Source organism: Carlito syrichta, unplaced genomic scaffold, assembly GCF_000164805.1.
Source record: "Carlito syrichta isolate Samal-C Ts95f unplaced genomic scaffold, Tarsius_syrichta-2.0.1 Scaffold315933, whole genome shotgun sequence".
Lineage (NCBI taxonomy): Eukaryota > Metazoa > Chordata > Mammalia > Primates > Tarsiidae > Carlito > Carlito syrichta.
Window position 1 is genome coordinate 380,204 of NW_007260029.1, and position 7,518 is coordinate 387,721.

General features: G+C 41.5%; 1 pseudogene; it reads left to right on the forward strand.

The window, feature by feature from the left end:
* Window positions 1-5,833: 5,833 nt before the first annotated feature.
* On the forward strand, window positions 5,834-6,446 carry LOC103276125 (annotated as a pseudogene).
* Window positions 6,447-7,518: the final 1,072 nt, after the last annotated feature.

The following is a 7,518-nucleotide window of genomic DNA, read 5'->3' on the forward strand; positions in this document are numbered from 1 at the left end:
AACATTCTATGGTCATAATCTGAAGAATCAATATTGTTAAAATGTTCAACTGCCTAAAGCAATCTACAGAGTCAACATAATCTCTATCAAATTACCTGTATCATTTACCATATCTAGAAAATACAATACTAAATTCGTATGGAAGAAGAAAAAAAAACCCGAATAGCCAAAGCAATCCTAAGAAGGAAAAAAAGAAAAAAAATGTTGGAGGCATCACATTGTCAGAATTTAAATTTTACAACAAGGCTACAGTAACCAAAACAGCATGATACTGGTACAAAAATAGACTCATAGCCCAATGGAACAGAATTGAGAACCCAGAAATAAAATTGACATCTTACAATCATTTCATCTTTGACAAAACCAACAAATACAAACACTGGGGAATGGAAACCCTATTTAACAAATGGCGCTGGAATAACTGGCTAACCATATGCAGAAGAATGAAGCTGGAGGGCTTCTTCCCATCATATACAAAAGTTAACTCAACATGGGTTAATGACCTCAACATAAGGCCTCAAACTGTAAACATTCTAGAAGAAAGCCTAGGAAACACTCTTCTGGACGTTCACCTAAGCAATGAATTCATGACCAAAACCTCAAAAGCCAAAGTAGCAAAAAGTAAAATAGACAAATGGGACCTAATCAAACTAAAGAGCTTCTGCACAGCAAATGAATCTATCAATTACATTAACAGACAATCTACAGAATGGGAGAAAATATTTGCAAACTACGCATCTGACAAAGGACGAATATTCAAGATCTACAAATATCTCAAAGGAATTGACAGGAAAAAAGCAAATAACTCCATTAAAAAGTGGGGAAAGGACACGAACAGGCACTTATCAAAGGAAGACACACAAGCAACCAACAAATACAAGAAAATCTTTAATCATCAGAGAAATGCAAATCAAAACTACAATGAGATATCATCTCACACTGGTCACAATGGCTTTTATTTATAAAGTCAAAAAATGACATACGTTGGCAAAGGTGCGAAGAAAAGGGAATGCTCCTACACTGTTGGTAGAAACGTAAGCTACTTCAACCCCCGTGGAAAGCATTTTGAAGATCTCTCAAAGAACTAAAAATAGATTTATCATTCGACCCAGCAATCCCCTTACTGGATATATATATACTCAATGAAGCATGAATAACTCTACCAAAAAGACACCTGCACTTGCATGTCTATCACAGCACTATCCACAAAAGCAAAAATGTAGAACCAAAATAGGTGAGCATTATCAGTGGACTGGATAAAGAAAACATGGTGCATATCTACCACGGAACACAATGCAGCCATAAAAAAGAGCAAAATCCCGTTCTTTACAGCAACATGGATGCAGCTAGAGACCATCATCTTAAGCGAACTATCACAGAAACAGGAAACTGAATCCCGCATGTTCTCACGAATAAGTGGAAGCTAAATACTGATCGTACATGGGCACAAGGATGGGAACATCACATACTGGGGTATTCCCACAGCAGGGAGGAGAGGAGGACGGTCATGTCTGAGAAACTACCCACTGGGTACCTTGCTCACCATCTGGATGATGGGTTCAACAGAAACGCAAACCTTACCATCATACAATATACCTATTTAACAGACCTGCACATGTAACAAACCTGCACATTTACCCCTTGGATCTAAAAAATAAAATAAAATAAAATAAAATAAAATAAGATAAGATAAAATAAAATAAAATAAAGGTTTGTGGCTATCCTGGGTCAAGCAAGTCTTTTAGTGTCATTTTCCCAATAGTATGTACTTGACTCATGCCTGTGTCGCACGATATCTCAAGCTTTTTCATTATCATTCTATCTGTTACAGTGATATGTGGTTATTGATCATAACTGCTTTGAGGCACTACAAACTAGAGCCATATAAGATGAAGAACTTAACTGACAATGTTGTGTGTATTCTGGCTGTTCCACCAATCAGACATCCCCTTTCTCTCGTCCTCTCCTTGGGCCTACCTACTCCCTGAGACACAATATTGAAATTAGGCCAGTTAATAACCTCACAATGGCTTCTAAGTGTTCAAGTGAAGGGGTGAACTGTACATCTCTCGTTTTAGATCGAATGCTGGAAGTGATTAAGTTTAGTGAGGAAGGTATGCCCCCAAATCTAGGCTTCTTGTACCAAACAGTTTGCTAAGTTGTGAGTGTAAAAGGGAATTTTTTGAAGGAAATTAAAAACACTATTCCAGTGAACACAAGAACAAGAAAATGAAACAACCTTATTGCTGATACAGAGAAAATCTGAGTGGCCTGCATAGAAGGTCAAATCAACTACAACATTCCCTTCAGCCAAAACTTAATTCACAGCTAGACCTAAACGCTCAATTCTGTGGAGGCTGAGCGAGGTGAGAAAGCTGCAGAAGAAATGTTGGAAGCTAGCAGTGGTTGGCTCATGAGGTTTAAGGAAGGCAGCTGTTTCTAAAACACAGAAGCACAAGGTGAAGCGGCAAGTTGATGTAGACACTGCAGTAAGTTATCCGGAAGATCTAGCTAAGATGAAGGTGACTACATTTAACAACAAACTTTCAATGTAGATGAACCAATCTAATATTGGAAGAAGATCCCATTTAGGACTCTGAGAGCAAGAGAGGAGTTCATGTCTGGCTTCAAAGCTTCAAAGGATAGGCTGACTCTCTTGTGAGAGGCTAATGCAGCTGTTGACTTTAAGTTGAAGCCAAAGCTCATTTACCATTCTGAAAGTCCTAGAGGGCTTAAGAATTATGCTAAATCTACTTTGCTTGTGCTCCATAAATGAAACAACAAAGCCTGGACAGCAGCACTTATGTTCATAACACGGTTTACTGAATATTTTAAGCCCACTGTTGAAATCTATTTCTCGGGAAGAAAAGATTCCTCTCAAAAAATATCCCACTCACCCAAGAGCTCTGAAACTAGCTCTGACGTTAGTGTACAAGGACATCCATGCTGTTTTCATGTTTCCTAACACAATATCATTCTGCAGCCCAAGGATCAAGGTATAGTTTGTACTTTCAAGTCTTATTACTTAACAAATACATTGGTAACTAATGTACGATAATTCCAGGTGTTCCACATCCTTACCAACATTTGGTATAGTTAATGTTGTTTTTTTTTTAATATGCTCAACCACTATCTTATTATATCCCACTAAGTTAAATATATTTTCTTCTTCTTTTTTATTTTAAAGATACGGGGTACAATTCAGGGTTAGGTATACAAATGTTCATTGTGCAGGTACCCTTGTTGATGAGGTATGCGTACCCCCCCTCCCCCGGGGCACTTTTTAACTACTGACAATTCCTTTCTTATAGAATTACAATAATTGTTCAAGGTCCGCTTATGAGTAAGAACATGTGGTACTCTGTTCTTTGTTTCTGTGATAGATCACTGAGTATGATAGACTCTAAATCCATCCAAGTTACCGCAAAGTCCGTATGTCTGTCCTTCTTTATGGCTGCATACTATTCCTTTGTGTGTACCACCTTTTTTAAAAATCAAGTCCAGCTATGATGGGCAGCATGGTTAGTTCCATGTTTTGCTATTATAAATACAGCTCCAACAAACATGTGTGTGCAGGTATCTTTTTGGTAGAATGACCTGAATTCCTCTGGGTATATTCCCAATAGGGGGATTGCTTGCTCATATGGAAGGTCAATTTCTAGTTCTTTCAGAAATCACCACACTGTCTTCCAAAGAGGTTATACCAGTTTGCATTCCCACCAGCAGTGTAGAAGCATTCCTTTTTAGTTAATGTTTTCAATGGCAACCATTCCAGTAAATTTGTTGTAGTATCTCTTACTTGTTTTAATATGCCTTTGATAATGAGCGGTGATGGTGAGCATTTTTTCACGGTCTTTAATTGTTGTAAGACTGCTGTTGCTATGAGATAGTGATTCCTCTGATGGATATGGGCAAAGTAAATTGGAAACCTGAAAAGGATTCACCATTCTGGATGCCATTAAGATCATTTGTGAGGCATGGAAAGAGGTAAAAAATACCAACATTCATAGGAGCTTAAAGCTTGATTTCAACACTCATGGATGGCTTTGAGCTCAAGATTTCAGTGGAGTAAGTACCAGCAGGTGTGGTACAAATAGCAAGAGAAGCAGCATTGGAAAAGGGGCCTGAGAATGTGACTGAATTGCTGCAATCTCACAATAAAACTTGAATGAATGAAGAGAAGGAGAAGCAAAGACAGTGGTTTCTGGAGATGAAATTTCTTGGTGAAGGTGCTGTGAATGCTATTGAAATGATCACAAAGGATTTAGAGTATTCCATAAACGAAGTGGATAAAACAGTGGCAGGGTTTCAGAGGTTTTTTAAAGAAATTTTACTGTGGGTCAAATGCTATTCAACAATGTCATATGCTGCAGAAAAATCTTTTGTAAAAGGCAGAGTCAATTGATACGGTACCCTTTGTTGTTGTCTTGTTGGAAGAAATAGCTACAGCCATCCCAGACTTCAGCAACCACCACCCTGATCTGTCAGCAGCCATCAACATGCAGACAAGACCCTCCAGCAGCAGAAAGAGACGATGACTTGAAGCCTCTGATGACTGTTAGCATTTTTAGCAATAATGTATTTTTAAATTAAGGTATGTACATTTTTAAAGAAATAATGCTATTGCACACTTCATAGACTGCAAGGTAGTATAAATGTAACTTTTATCTGTGCTGGGAAACAAAAATATTTGTGTGGGATCTGCAATATTTCTGAAGTATGCCTGTATTTTAAATGGACAGTTATGAGTTTTAATGATTGTATACAGTCTTGTAACAAGACAATCACTCTATAGAACAGCTCCATCATGTCAAAAATTCCCTTCCATTTTTCTGCAGTTGATTCCCTGACTTGACTCCTGGTACCAGGCAATGGTTGATCTGATTTTTGTCACTATAGTTTTGCCTTTTCCAGACTTTCATATTAATTGAATCATATAGTATGCAATATTTTGTGCTTTGACTTTTTCTCACTTAGCATTATGTTGATGACTTGAATCCATATTGTTGGGTGTATCAAATTTTGTTACTTTTTATTACTCTGTAATATTCCATTGTACAGATATAATATAATCATCATTTATGTATTTGCGTGTTGGTGGACATTTAGGTTGCTTCAAATATCTGACTATTGTCAATAAAGCTGCTATGAACATTTACTATAAGTTTTCATGGGATTGTGTGTTTTTATTTATTTAGGTCTTTAATTTCCCAGTGGGATTGCATGGTCATGGTAAGTTTAACTTTATAAAAAGCTACTGAAGTGTTTTTCAGAGTGACTGTAGCATTACACATTCCCAAACAATAATGTATGGTAATTCCAGTTCCACATCCTCACCGACATTTGGTGTATTTAATGTTTTTAATGGGAGTCATTCCAGTAAAGGTGTTATGGACTCGCTTACTTGTTTTAATTTGCATTTCCGTAATGAGTGGTGCCGGTGAGCATTTTTTCATGGTCCTTCTAGCGATCTGCCTATCTTATTTTGTGAAGTGTCTGTTCAAATCATTCAAATGTTTCTTCTAGGATTTTATTATCTTGTAAGAGTTCTTTCATATCTTAGATATAAGCTCTTACGTATATTTGTCAAAAATATGTATTTTTCAGTGTGTGGTTTGTCTTTTTGTGTTTTTAAATATGTCTTTCAAAGAGCAAAATTTTCAATTTTGGTGGTGCCCATTTAATCAATATTTTCATGCTTTTTGCCTAACCCTATATCATAAAAAATTTCTTTTATGTTAGTCTCCTAGACATTATGTAGCTGACTGCGTGAGGGAGCGAGAACTGCGCGGCCAAACCCTCTGGCTGTCCCTGACCCAGGGGAGGGGTGAGCATGACCGAGCAGGAACACACAGCCAAGCAGCTGGCACGGATTGCAGCTGAGAACAAGGAAGATGAGCACTCGGCCGACTACAAGTAACCAGCCCAGAAGAGCATCCAAGAGATCCAGGAGCTGTACAAGGATGATGAGAGCCTGCGAAAGTACAAGGAGGCCCTGCTGGGCCATGTGACTGTCTCTGCAGACCCCAACTCCCCCAAGTCACTGTGACCCACCTGAACGCATGTGCGGCAGTGCCCCGGACCCCTTGGAGCTGGACCTGACAAGTGATCTGGAGAGCATCAAGAAGCAGTCATCTGTGCTAGAGGAGGATGTGGAATATTGGAGAAAGATCTTTTTCCGGGTGAACAGAGAGATTGTGCCGGGCATGAAGTACATCCAGCACACATACAGGAAAGGCGTCAAGATTGGCAAGACTGACTACATGGTGGGAAGCTACGTGCCTTAGGCAGAGGAATATGAGTTCCTGACCTCTGAGGAGGAGGCCCCAAAGGGCATGCTGGCTCTGGGCAGCTGCCACATCAAGTGGTGCGTCACAGACGATAGCAAGACTGACCACCTGTCCTGGGAGTGAAATCTCGCCATCGAAAGGGAGTGGAAGGACTGAGCCCCCACCTGGAAGGCAGGCAGGGTGGACAGGCAGACAGACAGGTGGAGGGATGTGCCCCAATCCCAATCTTCCCCACCCATGCCAAAGTGACAGGGCCCTTCCCCGGTGGTCCTCCTACCCCGGTCTTCCTCAAGGCCTGGCCCACTCATACTCCTCCAACCTGTGCCTCAGCCCTTCCACTCCGGCAGGCCCCCAGCCTCCTCGGTGGTCTAGTGTCTCGCTGCTGCTTCTGCCTGTGCTGTGGGGTAGAGAAGACCCCCTAGGTCTTCACCCTTTCTGTATCCCGCCAGGTTCCCTCACCCTGTAATGCCTGAGTCTTGGCTTTAGAAGGGAGTGGAGCAGCCGGGCTCGGTGGCTCAACCTGTAATCCTGAGCCTTTGGGAGGCTGAGGTGAGTGGATTGCCTGAGCCCGTGGGTTTGAGACCCGCCTGAGAAACTTGGCGAGACCTCATCTCTACAATAAATCAAAAAATCAGCCAGGTGTGGTGGCGCATGCCTGTAGTTCTGGCTACTTGGAAGGCTGAGGCAGAAGGCTCACCGGAGCCCAGCAGGTCGAGGCTGCGGTGGCCGGGAGCAGCCATTGCACTCCAGTCTGGGTGACAGAGTGAGACTCCAACTCAAAAAAAAAAGAAGGGAGTGGAGTATCCTGTGGGGTCTCCTGGATTGCTTCCATCCTCCTGAGGCCCTGTCTCCTGTTCCAAGGTGGAACTGGAGCACAGGGCTTCGTGGAGGCCAGGCCATCTCCCTGGCCAGTTCATCCATCGCTGTTAGTACCGTGTAACCACGATGCCTTAACATGTGGCTCGTGCTGTGGGGTCCTCCCTAACCTCTAACTCCCCTGTGTCTGCATGGACATGTGGTCTCCCCTGCCCTGTTCATGAAGCTGGTAACCTGGGGAGGTGTCAGGGATGCTGTTGCTGCTCCTGGCCTGGGGCCTGCGGAAGTGGAAGGGCTGTGGGAATGGCTCTAATGTTTAGGTCTATGACCCAGTTCTAATGAACTTATTTGTATGACGTTTGGTAAGTGTCGATGTTTACTTTTCCCCCCCACACTGATATCCAGTTGGTTC